Source organism: Kogia breviceps, chromosome X (assembly GCF_026419965.1).
Source record: "Kogia breviceps isolate mKogBre1 chromosome X, mKogBre1 haplotype 1, whole genome shotgun sequence".
In the NCBI taxonomy this organism is placed as follows: domain Eukaryota; kingdom Metazoa; phylum Chordata; class Mammalia; order Artiodactyla; family Physeteridae; genus Kogia; species Kogia breviceps.
In genome coordinates, this window is record NC_081330.1 from 134,460,954 (window position 1) to 134,483,116 (window position 22,163).

The following is a 22,163-nucleotide window of genomic DNA, read 5'->3' on the forward strand; positions in this document are numbered from 1 at the left end:
ATATGCATCTCAAGCCGCTGCTTCTGGAACGGTCCTGAAAATGGTCAGAAGAAGTGGCGGGGGGGGGGAAAGCACCCCACGAACGACAGCTGTCGTGGCCCCGGTTCAGTAGTCGATGATCAGCGTCGCCCTCAAAATGCGCATCTCCCTCGTCAACCGCCGGGTCTGCTCAAGTGCTTTTCCTCGGGGGGCTGTGATATTTTTCTTGGCACCAATATATCCAGTTTGTACTCGGGCCCACAGCCAACCAGTATTCAAGTGCCCTAGAGCTTCCAAGACAGAGCTGGGCAAGAAATCAGAAAGGTGGGGCGGCCTCAGCCCTGGGTCTTCCCTGGTTCCTGCAATCAGGCTCTTGAATCAGCAGCCAGCAACGGACGACCAGCCAACGCTTTCAGAAACACCGTGCACGGCAGCCCCCTGCTGTAAGGGAGACCCAGCCGTATGGGATCCCAGGTGTTCCTGAGCCTCCGTGGCCCAACGTCTCCCGTCCTGCGAGATGCAATTACCCAGGGACAGGGCCCACACTCCGCTTTTCCCGCCTGCTCCTTCCCCACTGCGTCTTCTCTCTCCTGGAATGTTGTCTACGTCCTCCTAAGATCCTCTAGGGATTGCGGGTTTCTGCTAGCCAGGCCAGGAAGATGTGCTTTCTGGGCCATTTGTTCCCTAGGACAGGGGGACGGGTGGCCGTCCCCTGAGGTGTCATGGGCGCCGTTGGAAATTCTGAATTCTGGATGGCCCAGGATTTCTCACCCCGGAGCACCCTCTCTACACCTCCACCACCACAAGCGCACATCTTTCATATCATGTTTATTATGGCATTTACTTTTCACGTATTGTTTCCACTTCTTTCTAATGACCACGTGTACCTTCTGAAGTATCGGGCATCATTCAGGAGGGGGTGGGCGTTTTGTAAGGAAAATGCCTGAGATGGAACTCTAGAAAAATAAAATAAAACCGTAGTTGTGATCAACGAGGACCAGGAGACCTCCCCGCCGCCCTACCCCCTGCCACCTCCCCAGGAGCCCGGAGGAGGCACGGTGGGCACCCCCTAGCAAGGGTGCTCCTCTAAGCGCCTGTCCCCGGGGGGCAGCGACTGGCCCCTTGGTGCAATTCATCGTGAGCACGTTCTCATGCTGGAGGAGGTGTGCAGGTCACCACGCGGGGCGTCTGGGGTGGCCCGACACAGGCGTCTGAGGTCCACACTGACGGGCAGCCTCCTCCAGCGCCATCAGCAGCCCAGGTGTCACTCCCCGAAACTCATCTCCTCCTCTCGGAGAGGAATGCAGAGAACAGGCACAAAACCAAACACCTCCCGCCACACACTTTGACAGGCAAACGCCCTTCAGCTGAGAGGGGAGAGGGCGCCGGGGCCGGGCTGAGCTGAGCGACGGGAGTTACTCATCTGTACGTGATGCGGGTCTGTGGTTCCCTTTAGGGAAGGGGGTCCCGGGGACAGGCAGCCGACACGCACAGGCTCGCGTGTGTACAGACACACACAATCATATACACACACAGACACACGTACACACAGGCATGCACAGCCGTGCACACACACATACACCTGCAGAAACACACACTCACGCACAGATTACACTGATACACACAGAGACATGCGCGCACACAGAGGCACAGAGAAACGCACGTGCAGAGACACACGTTCACACTCATACATATAGAGACAGGCACAAGCACACACACATACATACATACACGTGCACAAACATACACAGACCACACTGCTACGCGCAGAGACATGCGCTCATACACACACAGGCACAGAGACACGCACATACATCGAGACACACACACACACACACACTCGCATTAGGGGACGGAGCCTGGTGTCCTTTCCGCGAACACCTGACGTGAAGTTTGCAGGTGAAAGTACGTCCGTGGCACCTGGCGGGGGGATGGGGGGTGGCGGTGGCTCCGCAGAACTGAGAGCCTTCACCGCCCGCCACGGGTTTCCCCTCCCTCCCTGCAGTCGCTGCCGGGGAGGGGGCCCCCCGCGCCACCTCCCCCTCCGGGACACGGGGGTCCCAGTGCGGGGACGCGGCTCGGGGGTCGCGGCCGTGAGGCACGCGTGCGTCCGGGGCTGGGGCCTCTCGGGCAGGTCCCCGAGCAGCCCCGCGCCCCAGCCCCGCGCCCCGCCCAAGCCTGTCCGTGCGGGTCCGTCGCCAGCATAATGTGTCATAATTTGGCCGCGGCTCCTGACAGCCCGGGCTGATTCGGGCATTAAATCATCGCCCTGAGGGATTCTCTCCGTGACAGTTTCTGCTGGTGGGGCTGTCATCTCCTCCCACACAGTACCTATCATTTTTGACATGATTGGATCAAAATTAGTCAGTACATTTAGATGTAAATTAGAGACATCCAAGAATAATGATGAGCGGAGAGATTCAGCCCCGTGTAATTGACACAGCAACAGCTTCCTTCCGCGCGCCGCCCGGCCCGGCCTGATTAATACCCTGATAACAAAAGTAGGGTATCAAAAAGTCAGAAAACTTTTTTGAGGGGCATATTTAACTAAGCCTTAAATCCCAAATAAGTCTATAATGTTAGCTCATCCCGCACGTAGAGCTACCAAACGGCTCCCCGAACGCGCGGAGATGTGACCGGCCTCTCGCGGAGCCGCCACCAGCCCCGAGCCCGGTACCTTCGTGCACGGCGGGTCTCTCTCGCCCGTCTTCCCCAGATGCCGGCCTCACGCGGAATTCTCCTCCCGGGAGGAGCAGGGAAAGCCGGGTGCCGTGTCACCCCCCCCGGGGCCGGTGAAGACCGAGCTGAGCGGGTGGCCACCGCTTGGCTCCGGCCCCCTGAGCCGGATGGACCCCTCCACGGGAGCCGGGAGCCGTCTGTCCGGCCCCGGTCGCTTCTGGGATGACCGCACGGCCCCGCCCGCAATGCCGCACGCCCCTGCGGGTGCTTTCCTCGAAAGCCCCTTCCCGGGGCTGTGTGCGGTGTCCCCTAAAGGTGTCTGCAGAGCGTCTCCAGGAGTGGAAGGGGCTTCCCCCGCCCAGGCTAGCCGCCGGGCTCCAGATCCCGGTCCCTAGTCCTGGGCCACAAAGGGACCCCAAAGCAGTGCCCCACCCATCGAGCCGTACAAGCCTTTGGGGGCCAGGAGCTGGCTAATGACAACTGCATATAAGAATTAAGTGATACTACTCTGCCTGTAACTGGAGATGATACATGATAGATAGATAGACAGATAGATAGATAGACAGATAGAGATAGATAGGTAGATAGATAGATAGATAGATAGATAGATAGATAGATAGATAGATAGATGTTAGATAGATGTTAGATAGATAATAGATAGATGATAGATAGATAGATGATAGATGTTAGATAATAGATAGATAGATAATAGATAGATGATAGATAGAGATAGATAGATGATAGATAGATAGATGATAGATAGATAATAGATAGATAGGTAGAGATAGATAGATAGATAGATGTTAGATAGATAATAGATAGATAGATAGAGATAGATAGATAGATGTTAGATAGATAATAGATAGATGATCCATAGATAGATAGGTAGGTAGATAAGACAGATGATAGATAAATAGGTATAGATAAATAGATAGAAGATAATAGATAAATAGATAGATAATAGATAATAGACAGATAGGTGATAAATAGATAATAGATAAATAGTAGATAATAGATAAATAGGTAGATAATAGACAGATAGATGGTAGATATATGATAGAGATGATAGATAATAGATAAATAGAAGATAATAGATAGATAATAGACAGATAGATGATAGACAAGTAGATGATTGATAGATGGATGATTGATACAGAGGATCGATGCGTGTAGATAGATAATAGACAGATGATAGATAGATAAATAGATAGAAGATAATAGATAGATAATAGACAGATGATAGAGATGATAGATAACAGACAAATAGAAGATAATAGATAAATAGATAATAGACAGATAGATGATAGATAAATAGATAATACATAAATAGAAGATAATAGATAAATAGATAATAGACAGATGATAGACAAGTAGATGATTGATAGATGGATGATAGATACAGAGGATCGATGCGTGTAGATAGATACAGACATACATGACGGAATGAAGGGAACCCAAACACAATGGCTTTACGTACTTCATCAGAAGCCCTGGATAAAACTGACACGCACGTCCAGCGGGGAAAGGAGACCCGGTTTTCTGCAGACGCTGGGAGCCAAGGAATGCTCAAACGGCTCATCTGGGAGCAGCCAGCCCTCCCCAGTGGACACAGCAGGGTAACAAAGGACACACACATGTGTCCACATTTCAGCTTTACCATGGGGCCAGCCGGGCTGGAATCAAACGGGGTGATTAGTGCTTATTTGGCCTGTCACCTGTGTTTGCAGCAGCGCCCTGACGTGTGGAATTGTAATCAAACACCGCACGCCTGGGTGGGTGCCCGGGAGTGAGCACGAGGGATGCCACTCGGGGGAAAGGAAACCTCCGTGAGTGACAGGCCGGACAGGTCTCCGTGCCGGGGTCCCCGGGACCAGGTGCAGGCCGGCCCCCGGCGACCAGGGTGGCAGGAAAGACGCGTGTGTGTCCTCACAACCCCTCCCCAAGGGGGAGAACGCAAGCAAATAATCAGTGTTTTCGGTGGAGCGATTCCAAGCCTCCTGTACACTAGCAGACAGCCCACGACGCCTGGGTTGTCAAGCAAAACGAAGGATTCCTGAAATAAAGCAAATACTGGCGGGGGCGTTTCTAACCTCTGGACCCCAAAGCAACAGTCCGCTTTCTTGCTTCTTGCCCCTTCCACTCAAAGCCCCACCGTATTTGGAACGGGGGCACTTGGCTGTCACCATCTGCCTCAGAAACTGGAGAATTCGCAGTCCCAGGGGGCATCCAGAAGCATGTTCCCGTGGGCACCACACAGAGACAGCACAGATTTCCAAAAAACAGAGCTACAGATGCAATTCAGTTGACACCCCCCCCTGCTGCAATAATGCAGAGTCTTTATAACCTTATTAGTTAAAATCGCCTTGATATTTTTAAAAAATCCAATGAAATGTCACAGCAGCTCTGAGCTCCCCTCTATGAACGTCAGTGACTAGTTCTAAGGGTCCACCAAGCACTGCATTCATCTCCTTTGCAGATTTTGCTGTAAAGCCAGAAAGAGAGGGAAGGAAGATACCTGGTGTGGAAAAGACCAGGGACATCCATGCAACAAGAAAACTTCTAGCTCTGGGTTTGCAAATCAACCTCACACCATTTTTTCTTTTTAGATTAAAAACATTGAAATCCTCCCAATGCAAGGCTACCTTGGACGGGACACCTGGCAGGTAAAGGAGTCACACTACACCCTAAGAGACGTCATTTCTTTCTCAAATGTGACGCAACGTTTTCCCCTCCACGCCACAGAGCCACGTCTGCTGACAAAACAGAGTGGAAACCAAACGCACGTTTCCTTTCCAGGAGGGACTCTGCGTTTCCCGCTACCAGCATCCACCGGTGCAAGCGCAAACATCAGTATGGGCGTAAGAGGGCACGTGGCAGGGGGGGCGAGGGGTGACGCTGGCCGTCCTGTGTCAGCTCACGACATCACGGGCTATTGACAAGACCCCAAATCCAGCGCCATAATTGAGCTCGGTGGGCGGCCGTCACTTGTCCAGCTCTGTCACCGGCACAGAGATGTGACGCCTTCCGGAAAGGGTCCCATAGCACCGAGTCTTCAAGTGCTTTCTGCAGCGGGGTGACAGAACCCCAGCCCCACCCTGTCCTTCTGATGAAAGGGGATGCGTCCGATCAGGACCCGTGGGTGTTGACCAGGGGATGACGCCCTCAGATGTTTCTGGAAGACAGACTCAGAAACACCGGGCTTCGGGCTTATTAAGGAAGCTGGTCGCCCAGCCTGGATTCGCAGCTTCGTAACTTCTCTAATTACTGTCACGTAATGAGTACACATCATTGGGGAGGGGTGCAGAGGGTCCCTCCACCTCCATCCCCACCCAAAATCTCAGAATGGGACCTTATTTGGAAATAGGATCTTTGCAGATGGGATTAGTTGAGATGCGGGCACAGTGGACCGAGAGGGACCCTTAATCCGATAACTGGTATTCTGGGAGGAAGAGGGAAATTTGGACACTAACATAGAGGATATTGGGGTGAAAGATCAGTGTGTACAAGTCAAAGACGCCAAGGACCACCGCAGCCCCTGAAGCCAGAAGAGAGACCTGGGACAAAATCTCCCCGGGCCCCCCCAGAGGGAACCGCCTGTGCCCAGCCCTCCATCCCGGACTTCTGGGCTCCAGACTGAGAGAGAGGATGGATGGTTGCTTCTCAGCCAGCGCTGGGACTTTGTCGCAGCAGCCGTAGGAAACTAACAACCTAATAGATTACTATATTACGTTATGCAATGTACTAATTATATTAATCCAAAGTATTGATGTTACCTGTGTTGATCATGACTTGATTGATACTCATACAAAACGACCAGAATGATTTCTCGACGCTGCTTTTCCCAAAGTGTATTTTTCCTCCCTTTTCCTCAGCAATCTCCCTCCTTCGAGTCATCGTCAAGCACAGGATGGGGCTTGTGTCTTTGCCACGTCTGAGCCGTTTCCAGCTCCGAATTCTGGTTCCGGGGAGAACCGCTGGCCCCAGCCGTTCCCACGATGAACAGCACCGTCGCGTACAGACGGGGACGTCCAGGTGACCGTGGGGCAGGCGCGACCACGGACGTAATCTTCTGATACCTCTCAGCCGAGGAGAACAAAAGGCTGAAGCCACGCTTGGAGACACCCCTGCACAACCTCGCTCCTTTCCACAGTCCTGTCTTCCCAAACACCAGGGCACGGTGAGGCCCCTCAGGACGGCTGAGCCGAGGGGACGGTGGCCGGCTGCTTCGGCCAGACCAGACGCCTCATGTTCTGGATCCCTGGTTTCAAATCTGTAAAGTGATCCAGGGTTTCTCAGCCTCGGCCCCACTGACATCGGGGGCGGGGTGACTCTCTGATACGGGGCGTCCTGTGCCCTGTGGGCTATGGAGCCGCTTCCCTGGTCTCCACCCGCCACGTGCCAGGAGCTCCCCTCGCCGCCGTGGTCACAACGAAACCTGCCCCCAGACATTGTCAGATGTGCCGTGGGGGACACTCTTCCGTGGTGGAGGACCGCTGTTCCAGACAACCTCGAAGGCCTTCCCGTCTCCAATGTTCGGAGAATCTGGAAGGGCTGGTTCTTCACTCCAAGAACATTTGGCTCCCACTCTGTTAATGCATTTGGAATTCTTTTAAATTTATATCTATACCCACAGAGTCCTCTGCTGGCTGAACCCCTGGACTAAATCCTTCAACACAAAAAGAGAACTTTTTTTTCCCTCCTAGGTCTTTGCAGCGAAACTGGGCATGCCTGACGCAGGTTGCAGGATGCCAGGTGGGAGTTCTTCTGTCCGCCCCACCCCCGCTTGGGACCTGCCGCGGGCACCCCAGAGAACTGCCATCCTGCGCTCCTGGGGTTAGAAGCAGCAGGAGGCTGGCGGGAGGCACAGGGAGGAAGAATCGTGGGTAAACGCAGAGGCCGACAGGTGGCCTTCCAGCCCGAAGGACAAACCAGAGCAGAATTTTAAAAATATTGGCTCAAAGCATGAGAGACTCAGGTCAGCTACCCAGAGGAACTTCCCTGTTACCAAACACTGGATAAGAAAGGGACTGTCAGGGAAGAGGCGACATCCCTGTGCGCTCAGCGCCGACAGGATTGGATGACACACCCGGCGTGGATACCGTTTCCCTGTCTTGCACTCACCAGCTCCATTTCCTCATCTGGAAAATGGGGCTGAAAATAGCATCTCCTTCTGAGTGTCCCACCGAGTCTGGAACGTGATGATTTATGGAAGGGACCAAAGGGACTCAATGGACCAGAGGAAGCTTTGCATTATCGCCAAGATGGTCTTGGGTTTGCGGGAGAGATTCGAGCTCTGGGTACCTGCACCTGAAAGCACACGGTTAGCCCTGGTTACACAGCACATCGTGTGGAGCTCCTCAGAGGGCAGATGCCAAGGAGAACACACTCTTGGTTGCTGTGCATCTACCCTACTTAGGGTGGCACTCCCAGCATCGAAATCAGGGCTTAACTACCCCAGTGATTCTGCCAACATGTTTGCAGAAGTGATGGACGGAGTGGATAACAGGAGTGCACAGAGTGTCGTTAGCTATCGTGCTGGAGACACATTTAAGATAATCTCCCAAGGTCCCGAGGACCCACGTTCTGTGATAGACTTCAAAGGAGCACGTGGGTGGAGCCAGCCTCCTTCTCACCTTAAGTCCCATCGGAAGCATCCCCTGTTTGAGAAGCTTTCCCCAACCACCCAGAACAAAGATGGCGCCCTCTTCTCTTCTATCGCTTCTTTGTTGTACGTATCAGAATGATCTATTTTCTATTTCTCTCAGGATGCTATCTAAATATCGTGTGAAAATGGAAGGGAAGCTGCCAGGAGGAGCCAGACGACCCAGCAGGACCTCAAAGGAGGTGAGCAAGAATCCATTTGGGATCCTGAGCCATTAAAGGAGTTTCTCAGAGATGTAGGTGGGGGCAGGTCTATTTTGTTCAGACATGAGGCCCAGCTCCTACCACATGCTCTGGTAGGGATAGCCCCAAGGCAAATTTCACTGAATTTTAAGGAACGCCCTGCTTTTCCTTTATGGATAAAGTGACTGACCAACCAGTAGAACAGCTCTTGGACTGGGTGGTTTTTAAGCATTTTGAGGTGGAGGAACTCTTTGATCAAGTGACATTTCCTTGGAAGTAGTGAAACAGAGGAGATTAGTGCAGAACTAAGGAGAGGGGCCAGAACCCTACCTGCTGGAACATAATGGTTCTGAAGGACATCTAGGCTACTTCAGAGAGTTTGAAAACCCCCAATACCCATGTGAGGACTAATTGACTTCAGTAATTTCGTAGAATGACCTCACCCTTCCAAAACAAAAAGTATCAAAATTTAAAAATCATATTCTTTGAGAGCAGTCAGCATCGTTGGGGCAGAAAGGATCTTCTCATCTGTCAGAAACATGGTCGCCCTGAGGTTTTTAGCCAACGCAAAGTATCTGAGTTGCATAAAACCGGCGCGGTTCTGTCCGCACAATTCAATGAAAAGTGGAATCCCGATGCTGGCTTTGTTAATCCGTCCAACCAAGTGGATAGCTCTGGGCCCAGCGTGGCCTCCGTCTGCCGTCTCCCTGTGCCTGCTGTCACGCCACGTGGACAAACGCGGCAGATGTCGTGAAGGGCCAGGTGTCCCCGGGGCCTCGTTGACTGGCCATGGGTTCGCTTTTTAATTCCCGCTAGAGTGCATGGTGATTGAATGAAGCGGGCGGTCCATACCATAACCCCTGGTCTTCGAGGAGCAACCAGGAGACGATGGTCAACCAACTGCAATGAACCGTACGCTCTCCAAACCCATTCCCTTCGCGGGCACTTTTAATTGACTAATTGGCTTCTCCCTTTGACCCCAGGTGTGCACAAGAGTTCTCCCACCTGGCCTCGCCCACCCCCTCAATCTCTCGTCAGAAAACTAAGATCCCGCAAACGGTGCAGCATGGCCAAAAAAAAAAAAAGAAAAGAAAAGAAAAGAAAAGAAAAAAACCATGCAAGGATGCCTGTGTGACTCCTACTACAATTTAAACTTGTACTAGAGGAATTAGCTCTAGCAATTAGACAGAAGGAAATAATTAGACATAAAAATTGGAAAATAAAAAGTAAAACTATATTTATTTTCAAATGATATGATAGGATACCTACAAAGCTCTTGAGAATTAACAATAAAACTAACTGCAATAAGGAAAGTATTCAGCAAGGTAGCAGGATAAATAATTGGCAGGTAAATGTGAATAACCTCTATGGACTCCAATAATAACCAGTTAGAACATCTAATGTACAAGAAAATACCATTTACAATAGCAATGAAGAAGATAAAATAGTTAGGAATAAACCCTACAAGAATGATGCAAAATTCGAATAGAATAACACTACAAAATACTTCTTAAACGAAAGTAAAATTGAACAAAGAGAAAGACAGACCTTGCTCTTCAGGACATCTCAACATTATCAAATGTTAGTTCTCCCTAAGTAAATGTATAAATGTAATGGGATCTCAAGAAATGCACCAACAAGCTTATTTGTTCTAGAGTTAGGCTAGTTGATATTCAAGTTAATACCAAGAATATTAGGAAAACACAGAAAAAGATATGGGAGGGAGGACTTGTCCTACCAGATAGTAAAATACACAACAAATATCAGTCATTAGGATGGTGTGATGTTGGTGCCTGAATCAACAAACCAGTGGATTAGAATAGAATCCAGAAACTAATCCCACCTCCACTTGGAACTCTGCTATCTCGTATCACTAGGGAAAGATAGATATTCCCCATAAATTGAAAAAGATAAAATTAACTACATTCCTATTACCATACACAAATAAATTGATTGGAGACTTATGTGCCTTTTTTAAATGGAATCATATAAGTAATAGAAGAAAAACGGGTTGAATTCTCACATAATTTGTGTGTAAGGAAAGGCTTTCTAACGCCGACTCAAAATCTAGATGCTATAAAAGGAAAGAGTGACAAATTTGACAACAAAAGAATATTTTTGGCCTAACTGACACCCCCCCCTCAAAAAAGCTATAATTAAAGTCAAAACGAAAAGACAAATTGAGGAAAACTATTTGCAGCATGCATCACAGATAAATGGCTGATATCCCTACTATAATACATTTTTTTAATAAGGGAAAAGACCAAACATCCTACAGAGAATGGGCAAAGTATACAAAGAGACAAATCAGGAAAATAAAAACATAAAAATGGTCCTTAATATATGAAAAGATAATAGATAGATGATAGATAGGTAGATAGATGATGATAGATAGATAGATAGATAGTAGATGAAGAGATAGATAAATAGATGATAGATAGACGATGCATGTGTGTGTGTCTGTGTCTGTGTGTTATGTGTTCTCTCTCCAGAGCCATTTACACCAGCTGATCTCACCCTCTTTGGGACCAGTGAGGCCTGGATCAGAGTCCAGTTGTGCAACTTTGAGAAAGTTACGAATCCTCTCTAAGTTGTCAGGCAACCCTGTAATTTTTTTTAAAAAAGGAAGACCACGAGAAAAACCACAGCAAAATGCATAGAAGTATTTGTGCTACAATCCCCTCTCTTTTCAAGGGTTTCCTTTATATATTTTTTATTTTTCATCATGAAAAATTAATTAGTAGGTTTTGCCTCATGGGCCGTTCTACAGCAAGCTACAGAAAAACAGCAAGAAATTACAAAAATTCCACACTCATCTATGATGTAAAGCACGGAAATCTAACGGCTTCAGAACCTTTTATAACGGAGAAAAATGCCAAAATTAAAATTCCTGGCTAGATCAGGGAGGACCAAACGGAAAACGCCCCGGAGCATTTGTCTCTTCATTCGCAGGAATAATCACTTGTTGTTGGAGACATATGTGTGGCTTGCATGTGTCACACGGGTGCCCACAGATACACGTCAATCACCCACGTCTCCAAGCCTGTCTGAACCTCGAGACTCCCGGAGGTCACAGGCAGGGCCGTCGAACCGTGGACACGCCACAGACCGGGCTGAATCGCGAACGACCCGGCTCCTCTGCGGCCACAGTCGGTCAGTGGTGCAGGGCAGACAGGGCTCCCGTGATCCCGGCTGCTCCAGACCCGTCTCGGCCGCGGGAGAGGCTGGAGCCTCATTTCTTTCCATCCCGGGAAGAGGGAGAGTCCTGGGCCAGCCGAGCCGCCCCCTTCCTGGTCCCCAACTCCCCCTTGGGCGCCCAGGGGACGGGCCAGGGCACCGGGGAGTGTGTGCGTAGGTGTGGGGGATACGGGAGTGTGTGTACCTGTGCGGCGTGCGGGGCATGTGTGTGTGTGCTTGTACATGTGTGGGCTGCGGCCAGGCGTGTGCACGTGTGTGGGAGGGTGTAAGTGCGGGGTGTCTGTGAGTGTAGACCCACGGGTAGCTGGGTGGGTGTATGTGTGCAGAGGTGAGCGTGTAGGCACGAGAGCGTGTGTACACATGGGTGGGCAGGTGTGAGCTGTGCATAGTGTGTGTATGTGTGGGCGAGTTGCATGTATGGACAGAGAGGTGGGTGTACATGTGTGTGCAAGTGTGTGTTTATTAGTACAGAGGCAGGTGTGCCTGAGTGTGTCCATACGTGTGTGGCTCTGCATTGTGTGCGTGTGTGTCTGGGTGTGTGTGCAAGGGCTGGTACGTGTGGGTGAGTGTGAGCCCGGGTGTGTGCGCGCGTTGGTGTGACTGTGTTTGTGTCTGGGTGGGTGTGTGTCTCACCCCAAGTATGTTCACCTTCACACTTCTCTGTCTCGGCGTGTACGAGCGACCTGAGCCCATAGCAAAGGAAACAGGCTCTTTCCTCTGACCTGCGTCCCGCTGCCCCGGACAGAGTGTTTTGAGCCCCAAAACATTTAGCGCCGAGGAGAGGCCGGGCCTGGAGGCACCGGACACCCCCGCCTGCCACGCTGCCTCCCCTTCCGCCCGGCTGTCCGGGCCCGAGGCTCCACCGTCACGCGTAAACACCCCGTGTGCGTCTGGCCTGACTCTGGTTCCGGCCTCCCTTCACGCGGGAAGTGGTCTTCCCAGCGGGTGGCCTCGGACCTGCTCTCCCCATGGAGTCCCGAGGGTCAAGGTCCGGATTCCCCGGCAGCCTCCCTCGGGGCTCTGCTTCGAGCTGGCAGATTTTCGTGGAGCTGAGTATAAACAGCAGCCCCCCACCCCACAGCATGGTGTAACCACTGGAGTCAGGGTTCACACTGGAGTGAGCTGGAGGATGGACCCCGCCGGCCGGCGAGGCTAAAGCTACAGCACCTCCGCCGGACGCCCTGGGCACAGGGGGGACACACCGGCCTGGACGTCCCCGTCTTCACGGCCTTCACATCGGAACACCCCTCTCCCGGCTCAGGCACCACCCCCCGGCTGAGGCATCAGCTGTCCCCTCCTGTCCCTGGGCAGTTACTGACACCCAGGAGTGCTGATTCCCCTGTGACTGTCAATATTTGTTTTCCACGCTCTCCAGGGCGCCCGCTTCTCAGTGCAAACAAACGGGTGCCACCAGGGCCCGCTCGCTTCTCCAAGCCCGTCGTGTCTTTGGGAATCTCATGGTACTTGATCGCTGCCCGGCACCCCGGACCCTGCATAGCCTTCTTTCCCAGGACGGCCTTTCGTCCTGGACCGCGCTCCGGTGGGCCAGGCGGGCACCCCCTTCCCCTGCCCTCGTCGCCTCCCCGCCGCTCTCTGTCCCTCCCTCCTTAACACCCGCGTCTCCGCCACCAGGAACAAATACGATTCCTGATTGAACATCGCTTTATTTGCCAGTTCTGTGGTCTTTTCTTATCTTGTTCCACATTGCTCAGGCTTTGTGGTTAAATTATGTATTAAGGTCAATGTCAAAACAGAGGAGATCTGTAACCTACAGGGAGCTGGCTTTTATTCGTGATTAGGGTGAAGTGCGGGCTGCCTGTCAGCCAGCCCGGGCAGCGCAGCACGGGGGCCGCCTCGCAGCGGGGGCTCTACAAAGGCAGCTCTCGGGCTCCCAGGATAGATTCGCCCGGATCGCCCGCCCCTCCTGAAGGCCCGCTTGCCTGGGCTTCCATCTCAGAGCTGTCAGCCGCACCTACGGAGTGCTGTCTTAAATCAAACGCAAAGTGCGTTCGCTGGGGAGCGCGGCAGATGTCATGTACCCGCTTGTAGTTTGAGATCTTCTAAAGGAAAACGGTGTCAGAATAAGGAACACGGGGAGGGATGTGGGTTTTCTTTTTTTTTTTCTTTTTTCTTTTTCCTTAAAAAAAAAACAAAAACACGAGACAGCCGTTGAAAAGATTGGCTGGAAACTTTCTCTAAAAACTTGCACGGTTCCGCGCCACGCGTAAATTAATCAGTGAGCGTTCAGACGGGGGCCCCGCAGGACAGGAGGCGGGCGTGCGTTGAGTCTCCTGCCCCCGGGTTTCTTCTTGACGAGCGTTAGTCAACGACGGTTGGCGATCGGGGCCCTGGCTTGTCGGCCAGAGACGCGTCCTCCTGCGTCCAGATGCGGGACGGGAAGCAGGCAAGAGGCCGCGTCACGGGTGCCGAGCTGGTGCCGGCAGGGAGCTGCCCACGGGCACCCCGAGACCCCACCGGCCCGGGGCTCCGCTCTGCAACTTGGCTTCTGGCCCTCCTTTGAAAGGGTTCCTCTGTGCTGAGGAAATGAAGGCCCCCGCGCGCCCTTGCTGACCCCGCAGCATCTGTCCTTGGGACGGCGCTGTCGGGAAAGCGGCACATTGGCAGCGGGACTCGGAAGGCTCCCTGCTGACAGAGGACACGGGGTCGGTGCTCGCTGTGTACACGGAGGCCCCCGGGCTTAGCGTCCGGCTCTCAGCGGTGGTGGTCGCTCTGGGACCCCGAGGCCGTCGGGTTTCAGGCGGGGGCTCCCGGCGCAGCGGTGGGGAGGGGCGTGCCCGTCGTGGCGGCCCAGTCTCTCGCCCCGCTGTCACTAAGCAAGTCGGCAAAAGGCGCGTTACCGTCCAACCGGTGCCGGACGCAGGCTTCGGCACAGGAGCGGAGAGCCTTGGTGACACCAGAGACCACTCTCGTCCGAAAACGTGGGGGGGGGGGGGCTGGTCTCACCCAATACTCCCCAGTCCACCCTTTCCGGCAAGAGTGTAACAGACGTGAGACCAAATGCACTCCGCGTCCTGTTACACCCATTACATAAGGTAGTAGTAGCACGTCGAGATGCATGTTCCGTTGCATACGTGTGGCGTGTGTGTGTACGTCCACAGGTACACGTGCGATGAACGTATGCAGTGAAACACGCCTCACAAGCTGATGGAAACCAGAGTACCGGTGATGTTTGGCCAGGACATACAGACCCAGGAGGCGCACCCAGGAGCCTCCGGGCCGTAGGAAACGGTCCATTTCCCGCCATGCGCAGTATCACGGGAGGTCCGGGTGTAAAAAGCACCGACTTGTGCCTGCGGATTCCTGTGCCCCCAGGAATGTGCATTTTGCATCCCTAGAGATACGTGAGCTCGGGAATCAGTGCTCAGCCCCCCTCGTGGGCTACGTCCCCTCTCTTCTCTATTTCATTTATTTCTCATTTTTTCCTGACCCACCGAACGCATTCCATGACCTACGGGGGCGGAGACCGACCGGTTACAAACACGCGTGTGTGTGTGGGATGCCCTTGGAAGGATGAGGGTGAAGGCAGGGGTCCTGCCCGTCAGGAGTCACGCCTGGGGCGAGATGAGGCACGGAGCACGGGGTCCAGGCAGAGCCGGCGAGGAGAAGCCGCCCCCCCAGGCAGACGGAGGAGGCTGGTGGGCGACGGCCCCGTCTCCCCTGACTCCACGGCTCTTTCCTGGAAGTGACTAAAATCAGTCCTTGCTGGGTTAAAAACAAGAATCCCCCATCCATTAAAGATGGAGAATAAACCCGTCTTTTACAGATACATATGGAGCTGTTGACAGATTGCGTGATTTCATGTACTTGTTTCTTTTTAAATGGCCCAAATGCAAAACAGAAGAAAAGAAAGGAAAATGGTGCACCTGTGCTGGGCGTAAGTGTCAGAGGAGAATTTAAAAGGTCAGTAAGTTGTGGATAAAGACTAGAACTGGGTGAAGGGTATATGAGCTTCCGTACACTATTCTGTGGTTTGCTTGTGTTTGAAAGCGTCTCTGTTAGCTCAGCTCAGCTGCCATAACAAACACCACAGACGAGGAGGCTTAAACGTTAGACATGTATGTCTCCCAGTCCTGGAGGCTGGAATCTGAGATGCAGGTGTGGGCAGGGCTGGTCCCTGCCGAGGCCTCTCTCCTGGGCGTGTGGACGGCCCTCTCCTCCCTGTGTCCTCACGGGGTCGCCCCTCTGTGTGCATCTGGGTCCTGATCTCCTCCTCTTAGAAGGACCCCAGCCCTATGGGATCAGGACCTACCCTAGTGACCTCATTGTACCTTCATCCCCTCTTTAAAGACCCCAGCTCCAAATACAGCCCCATCCTGAGGTCCTGGGGGTCAGGGCGTCAACATGCAGTCCTCCAGCTGCCAGACAAACGTGTCTACTTCCCAGAGGGGAGACCACCCTCCCGGCAGCATCACCCTGTCCAAGGCAGAGGCTTTGGACTGGTGCCCACAGCAGAGTGGGTGTGATGCGGGAGGTTCCCGGGGCAGCTGTAACAAAGGACCCCAGACCATGAGAGCTGAAACCACATCCATCCTCCCCGGTCCTGGAGACCAGACGTCTGAGGTCAAGGTGTCCCAGGGCCGCGCTGCCTCCGGAGGCTCCCGGGGAGGGTCCTTCCCGCCTCTGCCAGCTTCTGGGGGCTCCAGGCGTCCCTGGGCTCGTGGCCGCCTCCCTCCCATCTCTGCCTCTGTCTTCCCGGGGCTTCTTCTCTGTGTCTGGGTCTCTCCTCTCCTGTCCTCAGAAGGACCCTGTCACTTACTGTAGGGCCACCTCCTCCAGGAGGACCTCATCCATCTGCTTGACTTCTGGCCTCTGAAACAGTGATAAAATAAATTTCTGTTGCTTGAAGACACTGGGTGGGGTGACATGTTACAGCAGCCCCCGGACGCTCAGACGCACTGTTATGGGGTCTACCTGCGAGGTGCCACTTGCAATTTCCCGAGGCCCCTGTTCCCTCCCATGGAAGGTATTTTTTATTTTCTGGGCCCCCATGGCCCCCGTCCCTGCAGCCTGACCCCGTGCTATACCATACATTTTGCCCCTCGCTTGGGACTCACCAGAACCATAGCCCAAGCCCATGGCCCCGTCCACTCCCTCCCCGCAGCACCCATTTTGCAGACCGCAGCCTGGTTTCTACCCCTGGCAGACTAGACAGTGCAGGGTGGACCCTTGAGCCCCCCCACACACCCAGGGGGGTGGGTCCCTCAGAGCAGCCTGGATTCTCACTCATCTTAGACAGCCCCCAGATGCCCAGCCATCCAGCAGATAGCCCCCTTCCAGCATTCTGGGGGTGGGGGGTGTCTGGAAGCATTTCCCCACCAAGAAGGTCTCAGGAAATCATTTCTTTCATTAGATATTTGATATGCAAATCGCCTTCCCCATTCACGGTTGGACGGAGAGGTTTTTTTTTTCCCCTCATCCAGCCCTAATTTATTTATCTTAAGGCCGGCGATGCACTGTAATTCCATCATGAAGGGCTCCCAATCAAAGTTTACCTTATCCAGAGGTAATTAATACAAAGATTGTTGAATTAAAGATGTGAGTCTTGACACTTTGGCAGGGGGTTAGGGACATGGTCTCCAGGGCCCACATTATGCCTGAGACAGACCAATTAACACCATGCATCTTCTTTTATGTTAACTCCAATTAAGGTTTCTTAAAATTTTTAAAGTTATTTTCTTCCTCACCATCTCCGAGTGTCAGACAGGACATCAAAGGCCGTTGGTGGAACACTGCAGGTAATGCTGATTGGCAGGCAGATCTGGAGAGGACCGGCTCTCAGCGCCCGGGCGTGAGGCACGGCAGGGTCTGTGTCTGACCCCCAAGGACTCTGCACCCTTCCCTTTTCAGGGTCAAACCTCCTTCCTTCCGATGAGCAAACGCACCAAAATCACCGCGGACGAGCCAGCTCCCGAAGAGCATTGCACTGGAATCACACAGCACTTGTCCTTGTGCGTCTGGCGTATCTCACTGAATGTAAAGTCCTCAAGATCCATCCATGTGGCAGCCCGTGTCAGAATTTCCTTCCCTTCCCGTGGCTGAGTCACATTCCACTGTGTGCATGGACTCCATGCTGTGTATCCATCCGTCCATCCATCCATCCATCCATCCCTCCATCCATCCATCCACCCATCCTTGGACACGTGGGTTGTTCAGTGCATCTCATTTGTTAAAGCTGCTCTAGGACGCAGAACTGGTTCCTGTCTGTGTTCCTTACTCCGCTGGGCCTGGCTCCTTGATCTCAGTAGAAGCTACGCTGGGATGTCATCTTTCCAAGCAGCCTCGACAGCTGGACTTTTAAATTCCACGAAGAGTCACCGGGGCCAAGATGATAACCTTGAACCTCTCCGTTCACGGCTTTATAGGGTCCGTTGAAAGACTGGAGAGAGTCCCCTCTGCCTGCTGTTTTCCCTTCCACCTGCTGCCACACCAGGCCCCCCGCTCCTGCCCCCAGTGCCCCGTCCCTCCCCTCACCCATCCCGGGCTGGGAGCTGGGCGCAGAAGCGGCCTCTTTGCAGCCCGGCCTTCCTCGCCCACCAGCCCATCAGGGCGTCTCAACGTCCCCGCAGAACCGCTCCCCCTCGGAAGCCCCGGCTACACGGGGCCCCTTTCCTGAAGTTGCTCCAACGCTTCACCATCACATCCCCGACGTATGTCAAAACCCAGGAGCTGCCGCGTGCGGCATTTTTGCAGGGCCTGCAGAGAAGGGAGTGCCCAGCCAGCAGGACGAGAGCAGGGAAGAACGGACCAGACCTCTGAGGTCACGGGCTCCATGGCAGCAGGAGACTCTTCCCCAACCGCTGTGACAAGCAGCTTCCGGCTGGCCCATCCGTGGGCCCCTGAACTCCTAGAACAACCAGTGGGAGGCCATCAGCGGCCCTCACGGCTGTTTAAACGGGGGGTCTGCACACCTCGCGTCCGTTCTGGACAAGCCTCTCCGTGCAAACGAACCACAAAGGACGCCCCACTTCCAGAAACTTCCATTCATTCTTCTTAGAAATTAGAAGAGCAGGATCTGTCTAAACACCAAGAAATCCCAGTTGTGACCCTAAATAATTCACACGGGCCTCAAGAGATCCTTACGCACCCACAGAATGTGAGTCTCCACGGAGGATGACAGCAGGACATTTCATGCACTTTTGTTGGCTCTTAAAAGATTTCTGCCAAAAAACACATTTCTCGAGGAAACTCCGAAAGGCTGACGGTGCAATCCCGGCGAAGCTGCTGGGAAAGCGGTGTTTCCAGGGCAAGGCTGGGTAAGACCGTCTCCAGCAGGGAGGCCAGGGGACACCGGCACACTCAGCCGTGCCCGTGGCCATCAGCTGCCCGCGTGTGGCCGGGGTGACGTGAGAACAGCGCCGGACGCCCTGCACATGTCTGGAAGCGGCAAGAACTCCGCTCAGCGTGTTCTGGACAATTCCACGCCACCCGGGTTTTGGACGTTTTCTTCACTGGGATCACTGGCTGACCGGGGCGGACATGGGGCCTTAAGGGAACCTGTCTTCCCTGTCGGTTTTCAGCAGATCTACGCCATGACCCTTCAATGCAGAGAAGCCAGGAGAAGTCAGAAAGGTGGCCGAGGGGATGGGTTTGTTAGGAGCAGCCTGCAGGCATGCCAACGTCAGTTCAGAATTAGTCGGTTTGCAGTGTAACCTGGACCAAGTTTGAAACCCGCGTCGGGATGGGGGAGGGTTGATGCTGGTTTATAATGAACTTCAAAAAAAAAAAAAAAAAAAAAAGCAAACCGGAAACACCAGCCTCGTTAAACACAGAAACGTGGGGAAGGCTCCCGCTGGTCAGCAGAGAAAAATTTAAAAGCCTTTGGTGAAGGAAATAGGTATCGCAAAACTCTGCAGAAGCCGGGAAGTCTCTGCATTTCCGTGGGTGACAGCGCCATCGTGTGGCGTCACGGGGAACGGGCACCCAGATCCTGGCTTCTGATCCAGGGTCAGTGGCAGCTGCCTCCCTCCAGGCCCAGGGAGCATCCTTCAGGACAGGCAGCCTCGCAGGCCTCCGCGTGAACCTCGCTGGGGAGAAAAGCTAACACGCCGTGTGAATTTGGGGGGGAGAACTGTAGGCGTTGGAATACGAACTGGTGTTCTGTGTTTAGGGGATGGATAATTATCTTAGAGGTCGTGGGGACTTGTTTTTAGGAGATGCATCCTGGAACATTCTGAGCCATGTTCTGTGTTTAGCCATCCAGTAACCATCCAGCTCCAGCCTGAGGTGACATCCTCAGTCGTCCCTTCTGCACACCCTGCGAGGTCACTTCCCCCCAGGGAACGCCACACACGCAGCAGTTATATATTATTTTGTTTGTCTATGCACTTTCAGTGCTCATAGCAGATGCTCAGCCAGCATCTACTAAGGTGAACTCCACAGGGCATACCCATGAGGCATAGTGGGGAGGAGAAAAGCATTTTCTGGGCCGATTCCCTGGGGCCCGTCCGAGTGCCAGAACCACTTCCAGCCTCTGTTTTCCTTCTGCATCTCCGAGGCCATGCACACGATAAATCTTCTGCCAGCACCATGGGCTGCAGAGCGGGCTCCTTGTCCATCGGAGCTGGCAGCCACCTACAGGAAGTGGCTCTAGGGACACAAGGATCACCACCCTCTAACCCCCAGCCCCACCGCAGGTGCCCCAAACCCCGCACTTTTTCTGCAGGGGAGGAATTTAAGGCAGCTGTCAAATCACACATCTTGTCTGGCTGGGAAATGCATCAGGCCTGGGCCGGCCGTTAAGGCCTCCTCCCCAAGTTTACCAGGTTCCTGGGTACGGCTAGGGGTGGTCTGAACCAGAAGGTTCCTGAGGGTCCCAAAAAACAGGAAAGGAGGGACAGACACACAGGAAGGAAGCCAGAGTTTGCGGAGCAAAGGTGTCCGCCTTGGGGTCACCGGCTCGGGACCCCCGGCCTGACCCAGGGCTGGTAAACGCCAGCTCTTCCCCAGCCGGATGTTTCCTTTTGCCTGAAGAAAAGGTAACCCCCCCCCCCGCAATGAGACATCACCTCACACCCATCAGGACGGCGATGATCGTGAAGTAGAATTTCGGGGCTGCTGAGGATGCGGAGAGAGGGGGACCCACGGTTACCGACGGTGGGAATGTGCAACGGGGCAGCCACGTTGGAAAACAGTACGGCGGTTCCTCAAAATACTAAACTTTGAATTTGCATATTATCCAGAAATTCTCCTCTGGAACTCCGCCCCACCCCAAATCATGGAAAGCAGGGACTCAAAGAGACAGTTGTACACCCAGGTTCACAGCAGCATTCTTCACAAATGGCTAAGAGGTCAACATACCCCAAGTCCATGGATGGATGGATGGATGGACACATGGATACACAAAATGGGGTCCACGCACACAGTGGAATATGACTCAGCCGTGAAAAGGAGAGAAGCTCTGGCACAGGCTACGGCATGGACGGACCTTGAGGCCATTACACTAAGTGAAATAAGCCAGACACAGAGGGACACATGCCGCGTGCTTCCACCAACAGGAGGTCCCTAGAGGAGCGAAATCCGTAGAGGCAGAGAGCAGGAGGGTGGGGCCAGGGCCTGGGGGAGGGGGATGGAGAGTGAGTGTTTCAAGGGGACAGAGTCTCAGTCTGGGAAGGTGAGAAAGTTCTGGAGACGGACGGGGGGTGGGGATGGCTGTACAACGTGAATGTACTGGAGCTGTTCACTTAAAATAGTTAAAAACCAGGGAATTCCGTGCCGGTCCAGGGGTTAGGACTCAGCTCTTTCACCGCCATGGGCCCAGGTCCAATCCCTGCTCGGGGAACTAAGATCCTGCAACCCGTGCAGCATGGCCCCCCAAAAATAGTTAAAATAGAAAATATTATGTTACGTATGTGTTACCACAATCAACAAAGGATAAACAGCGCTAGTTGACCAGCCGCATGCGCGGACCTGGCCCATCTCATGGACCTCGATTCCTTTGTGTCATTAGTTTCAGCCAGATGCTTCCAATGCCCAAAAACTAGGTACCTGGTGTGAGATGTGCATGAATTTGTGCAACCGGGGGCACCCAGATCCTGAACTGCAAAATAATTAGAGACAATTGCTGACTTCTCTTTATCTGTGTCTGATCTTAATGAAAGGTCTGCAGCATCCAGGGTCAAAGTTAACATCCATGGGCTCTGGGTCATATTCTAACGATGTTTGCTAACACCCACCAGGGTTCAATAAATAAAGCAGGTGGAATGTTTTGTAACATTGGGATTTTTAAAATTCAATAAGGGAAGTTTCATTTCTTTCAGTTAAGTGCTTTTAAAAATTCCATCCCTCTCGTTGCTGGGCAAGGTATAGCAAAATAAGTACCAGTGTTATTTCTACTTGTAATAAACTCAAAAAAGTAAAGAAAACCTCAAAACTGGTGAAATGCTCTGGCAGGCTCGTACAAAATTAAGTTTCTACGTAAACGTCAATCATGTCCTATTACATCT

General features: G+C 52.9%; 1 long non-coding RNA gene across 9 annotated transcripts in view; it reads right to left on the reverse strand.

Annotated features, from left to right (window-relative positions):
- LOC136793410 (uncharacterized) overlaps positions 1-22,163 on the reverse strand; it is a 41,637-nt gene that overhangs the window by 13,474 nt on the left and 6,000 nt on the right. For 3 of the 9 annotated variants that reach the window (XR_010838629.1, XR_010838635.1, XR_010838628.1), the window contains one exon: positions 13,345-16,530. The exons of 2 other annotated variants lie outside the window; for them this stretch is intronic. This is a non-coding gene — a long non-coding RNA (uncharacterized lncRNA). Of the gene's footprint in view, positions 1-13,344; positions 16,531-17,405; positions 18,879-20,378; positions 21,274-22,163 lie in introns of those variants that run through there. 4 more of the 9 variants (XR_010838634.1, XR_010838636.1, XR_010838630.1 and 1 more) reach the window with 4 other exon arrangements.